This window comes from Macaca mulatta, chromosome 17, assembly GCF_049350105.2.
Source record: "Macaca mulatta isolate MMU2019108-1 chromosome 17, T2T-MMU8v2.0, whole genome shotgun sequence".
Taxonomy (NCBI): Eukaryota; Metazoa; Chordata; class Mammalia; order Primates; family Cercopithecidae; genus Macaca; species Macaca mulatta.
Window position 1 is genome coordinate 57,058,403 of NC_133422.1, and position 13,305 is coordinate 57,071,707.

Consider the following 13,305-nt stretch of genomic DNA (forward strand, 5'->3'; position numbering starts at 1 on the left):
CTCTACTAAAAATATAAAAATTAGCTGGATGTGGTGGTGGTCACCTGTAATCCCAGCTACTCAGGGGGCTGAGGCAGGAGAATCACTTGAACCCAGGAGGCAGAGGTTGCAGTGAGCCAAGATTGTACCACTGCATTCCAGCCTGGGCAACAGAACAAGACTCTGTCTTAAATAAATAAATAAATAAATACGAAAAGAAAGAAAGAAAAGCTAAAGCTAATGTTTTTTGGTATGGTGTTTTTCAGAACCAGACACAAAATTTAAAATACATGACCTTTCCACAAGGTAGTATTTCAGTAAGGTGTGCAGAACTCAAAGGAAAATAAAATTCATATTTTAAAAATACTCAGTTCATGAAATATAAATTCTCCTAGATTAAATCAATTCATTTTAAAGCATATTCTATAAAACTGTTGGAAATATACAATTAAGGCAGGGTTACTTCTCTTTGTAGCAGTTATGATTCCTAGTTTAATAAATTACAAGAAATATAACCCAGATCAAACAAAAATAGTTATTACAACCTACATTGAAGTTGTAGAAGTATGACTGGCTATAGTCACAAATGGGACTAGGGTCTGAGTCAATGTTTCTGTGATTCTCTTGATGAATGGCAACAAAAGGCTGAGGAGTTCTGGGTCTCATTTCTGTAGGCCACTCTACCCTAAACAGTTGGAGGCTACTCTTTACAACACAAATGTTATTCTTCGTTCTGACCAAATCATTCTGGGCCTGTCGCTATGGTAATGGTAACGGCTGCTGCAACCACTCCAGTGTTCCTAAACAAGAATAGTTCTCACTCCTAGAGGTAGGGGTAAATTTCATTTCACTTTGACTCTATTGTGTCCCAAAATAGTAACAAGAGTCAAATTGTTGTGGGGCTATGAGACCAGAGATGACAACAATTGAGAAGTTGTTATTGACTATTCAAAGAAGTGAGGAGTTGGCAGTGGTGTATCCAGGACTGTGGAGAGGGGAAGATCTGCTTGAGGAGCAGGTTTAAAAAAAGTACATTGACTAGAATTTTAAAACAAAAAAAAATAATAAAATAAAGTAAAAGTTGCTCTACTCCTTATTATAACCGTGCACTCACAATTCTAAACAATGTCTCTGATAAATTACCCACGCCTAAATTTATTTGCCATAAAATGCATATACTCAGTGTATCGCATGATTAATTTTGACATATACTTTGACATATACACCTACATAACCACTAACTCTCTTATCAACCTATGGACCATTTCCATCAACTCTGAGAGTTCTCTTGGACTTCTTTTCTTTTTTTCTTTTCTTTTTTTTTTTTTTTTTTGAGACGGAGTCTTGCTTCGTGGCCCAGGCTGGAATGCAGTGGCCGGATCTCAGCTCACTGCAAGCTCCGCCTCCCGGGTTCCCGCCATTCTCCTGCCTCAGCCTCCGGAGTAGCTGGGACTACAGGCGCCCGCCACCTCGCCCGGCTAGTGTTTTTTGTATTTTTTAGTAGAGACGGGGTTTCACCGTGTTAGCCAGGATGGTCTCGATCTCCTGACCTCGTGATCCGCCCGTCTCGGCCTCCCAAAGTGCTGGGATTACAGGCTTGAGCCACCGCGCCCGGCGGACTTCTTTTCTATTCATTCCCTACTAAATTCCCAGAAACAAACACAGATATAAGTTCTGTTAGCACAGAGAAATGTTGCCTGTTATTCAAATTCATTAATGGAATCACACAGTGTGTCCTCTTTTGTGTCTGGTTTCTTGTGCTGCATATAATAATGTTCAATATTAGTATTTGTTCTCGATTGCTGAGTAATACTCCATGGCATGAATACAGCATAATATGTTCACCCATCTTCTCTTCATGGAAATTTGCTTTCTACCACAGTTTTTTTTTTTTTTCTATTATGAATAAAGCTGTTATGATCCTTTTTGTAGACGTGCTTTCATTTTTTTATTTTTTGAGCAAGAAAAAATAGATAACATACTTGCTTGGCCATAAGGTAGGCTTATTTTCAATGTATTAAAAAATTGTCCAGAGTTTTTCAAAGTAATTTTATAGTCAGCTTCCTTGGACATTATATGAGAGTTCCAGTTGATCCACATCTTTGTTGGTACTTGTTACTATCAATCTGTTAAATGGAGTCATTCTACTGGTGTGTATAGCTATTTTATTTTAGTATAAATATGCATTTTTAATGATAAATGATGCTGAGGACAATTTAGATCAATCATTTGGATATCCTCATTTATGTAGAGAGCCTTTTCTCATGGAAAAACTCCTCAATTCTATAAGATTTGCATAGATTTATCATATTTAAAAAATAATAAAGAAAGAAAAAGAAAAGATAGGAAGGAAGAGAGAGCGAAAGAAAGAAAGAAAGAAAGAAAGAAAGAAAGAAAGAAAGAAACAAGAAAGAAACAAGAAAGAAAGTAAAACAGAAAAAGAGAAAGAAGGAAAGAAAGAAGAAGAAGGAAAGAAAGAAAGAGAAAGAAAGAAAGAAAGGAAAGAAAGAAAGAAAGAAAGGAAAGAAAGAAAGAAAGAAAGAAAGAAAGAAAGAAAGAAAGAAAGAAAGAAAGAAAGAAAGAAAGGAAGGAAGGAAGGAAGGAAGGAAGGAAGGAAGGAAGGAAGGAAGGAAGGAAGGAAGGAAGGAAGGAAGGAAGAAAGGAAGGAAGAAAGGAAGAAAGAGAAAGAAAGAAAGAAAATGAATATTACCCACATTTCTCAAGGATTTTTTCTTATTAGGATCTTGACTCCACTACTTCTGGTTGCTTGAGCAACTTTCTAAAACTGTTAATCAAATATCTTTATTGCTTGCATTTATATGTTTACTTGTTAATCTTAGTTTGTCAGGGGTGGTAGTAGGGCTGGTGAGAAGTTTTCTGCTGTGTTCTTCCTTTCCTGAGGTGTTTTCTGATTCTCATTCACTAATGGTTATATCGCAAAGTATTTTTAACTACAGAATTTTGTGTTTGTTGGTTACTTGGATCTCCTTTATTTGAACCATATTTATATGTGTGTGTCCCTTCCACCAGTTCTATTTGACTACATATGCTCACTCTCTATTTACTTCTGTTCCAATATCACTTTATTAGATAGAATTTCTTAAGTATTCTGTTAAAAATAGCAAAACAGTATAATTTTAGACCCCTTATACTACAGTTTTTAAAATCTGAACACTTCTTATTCCCAGATAGAATATACATTTATATTTTTATTTCTCTTTTTTTCTGTTGTTCTTGATCCTATGCTCTTCCCTCCGCTAAATTGCAAGGCTCCTGAAATCTGAGATTCCATCCTATTTCTTCTATGCTGTCTCCCATCGCAGCCCATAGTATAGAAGCTCAATACATATTTTTGGAATGTAAAAAATGCATTCATAATGTAATACATTCTTGTTAAATCAGTTTTTCTTTCCAAAATGACAGTAGTCTCTACACTTCATGGCACTGCACTGTGATATCTTGGAGGCCTTCAGTCCTTTGCCATTGAACACTGAGATCATCTAAGAGGCAAGAAGATCCAGATATACCTTACAGCTTTGTATACATATCGGGCTAGGGATGGTAATAAAGGCCTGGCACATTTATGTTTTGGTCAATGAAAATATCCTAATGAGCAAGACCTTCCCAGGTTCTGTGGCTTTCCACTTGTATAGGCTGAATTTGTCTCCCTGTGAAATTCATACATTGAATGCCTAAACCTCAAGGTCACGCTATTTGTAGACAGAACCTTTAAGGAGGTAATTAAAAGTAAATGAGATCATAAACACAGGGCCATAATCTGATAGCACTATTATCCTTATAAGAGGAAGAGACACAGTGACCTCTCCCTCTTCAGGAGCACATAGAGGAAAGACATGTGAGGACACAGCAAGAAGGGAGCCATGTACAAGACAGAAAGAGAAGCCTCACTGGAGAATGTGATTGCACACTGATCTTGGACTTCCAGCCTCCAGATCTGTAAGAAAATAAATTTCTGTTGTTAACGCTGCCTAATACGTGATATTTTGTTCTGGCATCCCTGATCGATGAATACACCAGTCCTTTCCTCCTATCTCTCAGGCAGTTTTCTAAAGCGATCTCTCTAACTCAATCATTAGAGACTCTCATCATTCATTCATTGAATAAATCCCCACACAGTCCCAGGACTCAAACTCAGGTGCCATAAGCCTAAGCATTCTTTCAGCTCAGTAAAGGCCAAATACTCGGAATTTTAAGTAAAGAAGTGAACCATGCTGATTTGGATTGTTTCCAGAATGTGCTATTTGCTTTTAATTTTTTATTAAAATCTCCATGCTTACCTAAAATAGCATATTCTGTGACAAAGTCTGATGCCTTTATCTGCAACTATTATGTAGATAAAACAATCCTACAGAGTGACATTTATCATATTTTAATCAGAACATTTCAAATACTGTAAATCCTAACAAAGACAATTCTATACACAGAACAACACTTTTTGTTGTTGTTGTTGAGACAGGGTCTTGTTCTGTCACCCAGGCTGCAGAGCAGTGGTGCTTTTTTTGGCTCACTGCAACCTCCATCTCTCAGACTCAAGCAATCCTCACACCTCAGACTTCCAAGTAGCTGAGACTACTGGCATGCACCACCATACACAGTTAATTTTTTGTATTTTTGGGTAGAGATGGGATTTTGCCATGCTGTCCAGGCCGGTCTCAAACTCCTGAGCTCAAGCAAGCCACCCACCTCTGCCTCCTAAATTTCTGGGATTACAGGTATGAGCCACCATGGCCTGCCTCTTTACAAAGAGCGATATCTTGATGTTCTGAGACTGAGCTGCTTATCCACTACCATATATTCCTATCTCAATTATAAAAATTCTAATTTTATATGCTTTGCACTTATCTATCTAGAGAATACATTTATTACATTTAGTGACTACATATGATTCTTCTTCAAATTTACTAGATAATGTGTATTAAATTGGCATTCAATAAACAATTAAAATAAATGTAATACAAGAGAAAAGGCTCACAGTGTTCCTGACTGTTATCAAATTATTATCAAATAGCTCTAATTTCAAAGTCCTGGTTAGCAAGACAAGAACAACCAAAGTCTAGCTTGTTGTATATAATTTAATCACAAAAATTTAATTAGCAAGTTTGTCATTTATTTTCATTTTATATGCCCAGCATTCAGTATTGTGGTTAATAATATATTATTTTGATAGAAGAGTGAATTATCATATAGAGAGTAACTTCAACAATGTGAAGGACTCGAGACCCCAATTTCTAATGCCTTTTAGGTATCCAGTTAGGGACTTCAAACTTAAAAAAAAAAAAAAAAAAAAAAAAAAAAGAATCTCTTTTTCTATAGCTTAATAAAGTCATCACTGTAAAGAACTACAAATATGAGATAGCAGGTATACATTTGATAGTGATATTTTAACAAACTTTCAAACTGTCATTATGTGGAAGATGCATTAACAAATTAAACAAATAAAAGGAAAAAACAGAATCTCTGGAGCACACACCTAATAAAGCGAATTCTGATCCTACTGCAAATTATTTCATCTTTATTGAAGTTTACCATGAAAGGATCTGAACAGTTTTATTAGCACATTAAAAAAACAACATAAGACAGAAGACATGAAATATTTTCTTTAACAAAGTCAGAAGACTTTTAAATTTATAGTAAACATGTTATATAAATTTAAATTATTGTTATATTCTATTGTTCCACTTCAACTCCATACTACTTTCAAAGTAACAAAAGTTAAAAAGAATATTTAGATTTTAATAAATTGTTATTTTAATTAGTTGAACAGTCATTTTCATTATCTTGTAATTTATGTTTTTATACTCCATTTGCTTGATATCATATTGCTACATATGTTTGCTTGTTTTTGATTTGGGATTAATTTTAAAATTATATTGTCCAAAAAATGTAATAATATTGATATCTACTAATTATCATCAGTAATTGATGAATTCATTTAATACCACTTTTAATTCTTAGGTGTTCATAAAACTCACATTTCTACTAATAAAACGAGGAGTTGTTTTGAAATTCTGACGACTTGGAAAGCAATATTTGGATAATTATATAAAGGCTAAATCATCATTTATAATGATTTTATAATAATGAGATATAAGAATATATTTCCCAAATGAAATCATTTCAATTTGAACCATATTATACGTTTTTATTTTCAGTATGAATGCACCCAAAATATATCATTTTTTCTGTATAAAGAAATAAACAGGAACATCTCATATACATCTCATTAGTATTTCTTTATGGTGCTCTTATAAGATCACATTTAATGCTGAAAACTCAGAATAAGGATCATTTGCATTTTCAAGCTGATTTGTATCATTTTGTAGTTAAATATGTATTGCTGATACCTTTGAAATCTAGAAAATATTTTCCTCAAAAGCAAATTTATTGCTCTGTAATTGGATTTACAATATAATTCTCTACAATGTCTTGAATAGTATATATATATTTTTTTTTTTTTTGAGACGGAGTCTCGCTCTGTCGCCCAGGCTGGAGTGCAATGGCCGCATCTCAGCTCACTTCAAGCTCCGCCTCCCGGGCCTACGCCATTCTCCTGCCTCAGCCTCCTGAGTAGCTGGGACTACAGGCGCCCGCCACCTCACCCGGCTAGTTTTTTGTATTTTTTAGTAGAGACGGGGTTTCACCGTATTAGCCAGGCTGGTCTCGATCTCCTGACCTTGTGATCCGCCCGTCTCGGCCTCCCAAAGTGCTGGGATTACAGGCTTGAGCCACCGCGCCCGGCCTTGAATAGTATATTTTAAAAAAATTATAAATTGATCATAATTATGAAAGCATTACCCTAGAAATAATTTTGACTTTGTTGTTGAACTTAATGATACACCCTGAACAAAGTAGTATCTTTAAAAATTTTATTTATAGTTTCACATTTAAATGTAATAAAACACACCTGTGAATCTATAAATAACCATTACCACAAACAATTTCACTAGAAAAAAAAAAAACAAGCAACTACACGTTGCAATCAAAATCGAAATGAAGGATTCAAGAAAGCTGAGATCTAAGTTTAACTACATACTTTTATTTATCTAAACTTAGGTTTGGGCCTCTGTAAAAATCAATGATGTTAACATGTCTGAATTAAGCCAGTGCATATAGTAAAACACAAGATGTGTAAAACAATGGCTGAAGACCTTAACTAATAAAGTGTCTTTACATTGTTGCAAAGGTTTATTATTACTCTAAGCCCAAGTTATTTTAAAAGTCATACCTTTATCACAGAAGTGAACTATAGTTAATTTTACCCTTCACAAGCCTGTGACAAAACTCTTTATAATACAAACTCAGCACTATTAAACTTCATTTATTTATCAAAAATTATGACATAGAATATTATTTTCAAAATGTTAAGCTACTGATTACAATTGAGCATTTAAAAACATTTTAATAAAGCATGAATTAAAATCCCTTATAATTTTTTTCCCAGGAAAAATTTAAGTGTATTATATACATAAAGCTTTTATATCTGTTATAAATATTAAACTGTTAAGAAAAAAATACTGAATTTTATAAAAACAGAACATGTTATTTCAAATGCACTTTATGCCACATTCCAGAAATAAGTTCTATTTATCTACATAGTCCATTCAGAAATAACATTATTTTAAAAATACATGATAGGGTAAAATTATTCATGAAACTAAATCCAAAATGTAGAAGAAAAAGAAGTATAACAGCAAGTGAGTCAAAATTTTAAAAACATAACTATCTTAAAATTTTATCATTTAATATTAGGCACATATTTATAAATAACCTTTAATTGAATCATTATTTGCTGTCATTTATGTAAAGATCTCTGCATAGCAATTTGCTGATATTTATTAGGCAAAATCCTTATCCATACTAACTGTACAAGTGACACTATATTTGAATTATTTTAGAATTTAATTGTAATTAAAATGCTCTATGTTGGGTGTTTTCAAATTATCCTTTTATCATAACAATATTGAGCGATAGGTATTGCTAGTCTACTTTGTAAAATCATGCTTAGCATTTATAAAAAAATTTCCTAAATGATAAAATAAGAGTTAAGATTTAAATCCAGGGCTTTGAATAATAAAATGTATGCTCCTCCCAATAGATTATGCTGGTTTTCACTAAAATTGTATTGAAGAAAGTGTTCTTTGAAAATAAAACATAAAATGAACCAGACATACACAAAAAAATTTTCAAAATATAGAAATTCAGAATATATTAGAAACTCCTCTAAATCAATATTTAAAATACATGACATCCAATTTAAAGTTAAGTGAATGACTTCAGCAGTCATACTGTTGGAGAAAACTATGCATGGCAAATCTATATATTTTATATCAGCTTTTCTTCTGGATTATCATTTCTAGTATCTTTGGTTAGTCAATATTTGGGATTTTTGCCTATTTTAATTTAAATTAGTGTAATAGAATAGCTAATAAACTAATATTCCCTTTTGACATGCTCCTTTACTCAACAAAAGGTATGTGAATCATTATATTTAGCCTATAGCTATAGTTTGTTCATTTGCGTAAATGTATAACATTTTGTATATGTTCTTTCCTGCTTTATGCATTACACTTTTGAAGGACAATTGAAATACTGTCTCTGTATAGGTAAAGAAAGCAGATTTGTTTTCTGTACAAAATAGTAAAGATAATGCTCTTTTTTTCTTTCAAATAAAATTATGGCAGCGGGCTGGCAGCACCCTATAATAGTTTTGAGTTCCTCTGGAGTGATATAAAACCACTTTGTACTTGTCGTCTATCTAGGCCCTCCTCTGCATACCTTTGAAGGGACTTGAGGGGCTAAAGCAACCAAAGCAAACATGGAGCTCATGCTTTCAAATGTGTTGTGAATAATTAAGTCATTTTTACCTGACCCAGGAGTTCTGTGTCTTCTACCAGCATCTACAAAACTGTATCAAGCTAACTTGTTAACTTACATACAGAGGAAAATCTCAAATGCTTCACAGGTCTAGGAATATTTCACTAAAAATAAATAAATAAATAAATAAATAAATAAATAAATAAAATAATTAAATAGACAACATACCTATCTAATGGTGGACAAAATTACCATTCAGTATCAGTAAAATTTATGTTAAAATCATAATGTAATCCCAGTACACATATATCCAATCAGCATGTTTAAAAGTTTGACAACATCAATTTTTCACAAGTTTGTAGAACAATAGGAATTCAAATACATCACTGACAATTGTGCAATTTAGTACAACCATCTTGGATAAAATTTGGACATTACCTAGCCAAGTTGGAGATATATAAAAATAATTCTACTCCTAATTACTTAATGTAGAAAATTCCTACAGATATACCCTAGGAAAAAGGCACTGTGCCTTTTATAAAAGCACTATTTTGAGTAAAGAAAACCTGTAAAAATTAATTGTTATTCAAAAGTAAAATGCATTAAAGGGTAACATGATCATTCAATAGCATATTATACATGTATTCAAATGAAAAGAATCATATACATACAATGTGATGAATCACACACAATTTTGAGTAAAGAATGCAAGAATATTAGTTGATTATTCTACTAATTTTAAGTTAAAACACAAAAAACTAAAACATCCCATGATATATGAATATGTTTTAACCAATTAAGAAAAAAAAGACTTGAGTTATCTGAAGAATGTCATTACCATCATGTGATATTTGAAAAAATACAGGTAGAATAGTTTGTGAAGACCAGCAGTCAGTTTTTATGATATTAAGTTGAACATGTCTTATATATTCAAGTGGTGATGTTTATTATTCGCTCAAATATAGTTTTGTTCTTTAGTGTGAAAGAAAAATCAAGGCTTGATGTATAATTTTGAGGAAGTCAGTATATATGTAGCATTTAAAGCCATAAGTCAGAATGAACATTTCAAAGAGAGAATATACATACTGATGACCAAAGATTGAGACTGCAGGTTTTCAACAATAATCATCATAGGTAAAAAGGAAAACCATCAGATAATACTGATAAGCAGTGACCAGTGAGGTATAACAACAACAACAACAACAACAACAACGACAAAAAAAAAAAAAAAAGAACAGCAGAATGTAGTGTTCTAGAAAGAAAACTAAAACATTTTGTCAAGAATTAGAGTCTGCATCAAATATTGCTGAGTAGTCAAGTAAGATAGGAACTAAGTATATACTACGCCTGTGTATCTAAAATATGCAAACTATACATATTGTAAATAGTAATACGGAGTTGAAATGACCAGAAAAATGCTATATTTGGTGGTACATTGAGAGTAAATGTCTGATTTATAGAAAATAAGAGGTGAATGATTGACAAGATCAAGGAAGGAAAGTTATTTTGAGAAGCTTTAACAAAGAATTTGGAGAATAGCATCAAGAAAATCACTTCAAAGGAATTTATCTCATAGAATGGAAGAATATCAGCATGTATTTACACTGAAGAAAGTGATGCAGTAGAGAGCAAAGAAATAAAATGTAGTGATTTTAGTAAAATCATAAAAACCATTTGGAATAAGAACCTTAAAAACCTTCCCATAAAAGAAAAATATAAACTTATGAAAATCATTAGAATCAAATTTTTCAGAACACCAAAAATTGATTCGTAACATGTAACTATCCAGGAATCATTTACTTGGGAAAACTGGCTGAATTGTAGTAAAAATACTAAGTATATAGCCTTTTAACCTGCCTAGTCTCATTTCCCCTTTCTATCTAGATGGTAGCCAGGAAAGAAACACTTACTGTTTTTTTCTGGAACTAGCATTGGAGGTTACAGAATGAGGTTGAAATTCTTTTAAAGTGATTTATAGAGAATTATTATTTTACCTATCTGATAATACCTCATTTACAAAGTTGTCTGTATTTGCTATGACTTGTAGTTTGCTGAGTACAAAAAGCTCATGCCACAGAGAATTTGTCAAAAATAACTACAGGTGCTTATCTAACATTGCAGCTGCCTAGATGGTGAATAACGGTTGGAGCAAACAATAGATGAACTAAAAAGATTATAAAAGGAAATACTGGAAATTACATGTCTATAGGGAATTTGAAAAGCTACAACAATTGATACAGAGCACCTTGGCAAAATGTGAGACTTATTGGCTCTATTTAGTAAAAGAGCTTTCCTTACACCATTAGCTGAACACCAAATTAACTGAGTACAGCAGAGACTTCAGTGGTCATGTAAAATAATTTTTAAAAAAGCAGATCAAACACATTTTACTAAAGCAGCTAAAAAATATGACAGGACAAAGAAACAAAACAACTAAGGCAAACAGCAACAAATAACCCTGGAAAGAAAAACAAGTTTGATTTCTAAAGATACCACACCGTACTATATAAATTGTCTAGCTTTTCACCAAAAATAAAAGGCATTCAAAGAAATAAGAAGTCATAATTCATACATAGAAAACAAATCAATCAAGAAAACTAGCTCTGAGAAACCTCAAATTTGGGCTTAACTGTACAAAAACTTTAAATCAGTAATTTTAAATATTTTCAATCAACTAAAATAAGTCATATCTAAAAAGTAAGAAGTATGAGAATGATACTTTATGATATATAGAATATAAATTAAAATAAAGAATAAAATATTTTAAGGATAAATTTTGAAGATCATGAGCACAGTGATTGAAATGAAACATTCAAGAGGGGCTTCATAGTATATTTTAACAGGTGGAAGACAAAATTATCAAACTTGAATATAGGCTAATTTCAATTATTGATACCGTTAGGCTTTGTGTCCCCACCCAAATCTCATCTTGAATTGTAATCCCCCTGTGTTGAGGGAGAGACTTGGTGTGAGGTGATTGTATCATGGGGGAGGTTTCCCCTATGCTGTTTTCATGATAGTGAGTGAGTTCTCATGAGATCTAATGGTTTTATAAGTGTTTGGCAAGTTTCTCCTTCGTTCACTCTTCTCTTGCCTGCCACCTTGTAAAACATGCCTGCTTCCCCTTCCACCATGATTTTAAGTTTCTTGAAGTCTCCCCAGTCATGCAGATCTGTGAGTCAATTAAGCCTCTTTCCTTTATAAATTACCCAGTCTCAATTATGTCTTTTTAGCAGTGGGAAAACAGGCTAATACAATTATCTAGTCTGAAGAACAGAAAGCAAAAGAATAAATGAAGATGAAGAAAGCCTCAAAGACCTGGATGACATCATTAAGCCTACCAAAAAACACATAATGAGAGAGCAAGGTGGAGAGGAGAGACAGAAAGGGGTAAGCATGATTTGAAAAAATAAAGCCCATAAATTTAACAAATTTGATTTCAAAATTTAATCTATACAAAAACAGAAGCTCAGCAAACTCCAAACATGATAAACTTAGAATTTAGGGCCTAGACTAATAGCCAAAAATCAAAGAAAAAGAGAAAATTTTACAATCAGCAAGAGAGAAGTGACTCATTACATACAAATAATCTCCAATAAGATTAAGAGAGAATTTCTCACCAGAAACCACGTTGCCAGAAGGCAGTAGGATGACCTACTCAAAACTCTGGGGGTGGAGAAACAATAACAGAACAAACAACCCATGTTAACCAATAATTCTATATCCAGTAAAACAGCACTTTGTGAACAAAGAAGAAATTAAGACATTCCAAGACAAACACATCCAGAGACAATATTTTACTAGCAGACCTGCCCTTTAAAACATAACAAAGATAATACTTGAAACTAAAATTAAAGGACACTAAAGTGGCATAAACCCACATGAAGAAATAAAAGAGAACCAGTATAGACAACTCAATAGGTAAATATAAAAGACAATGTAAATTCATTTTCATTTAAAATTATTTTTTCTCCCATATGACAAAAATAGCCACAACTTAAACCAAAATATGAAGTAAATGTTATAAATGTATTGATAGGTACACTTCATCAATATGTAATCTTTATGATAATAATAGCACAAACGAGGGAGGAAGAAACAGCTACATAAGCACAAAGATTACTGGCAACACTTGAAATAAATTGGTATTAATTTGAACCAATTATTATAAGTTACAATGTTATTTTTCATCCTCAGAAAAACCACTAAGAAAAAAATAGTAAAATAAAGACCAGGAGAATGTAAATGGTAAACTGGTACATATATGTATGTATATATATATTTATGTGTGTGTATATGTGTGCGTGTGGGCAGTGCAAAAGAAGTCCACACAGAGGAATACAGAAAAATAAGACATGTAGAAACCAAACAGCAAAATGCCAAATATACAAATAATTGTATCAAATTTAAATCTGGTTAACACACCAATTAAATGTAGAAATTGGAAAAATTGATAAGAAAACACACTCCAACTATATGCTCTGTACAGGA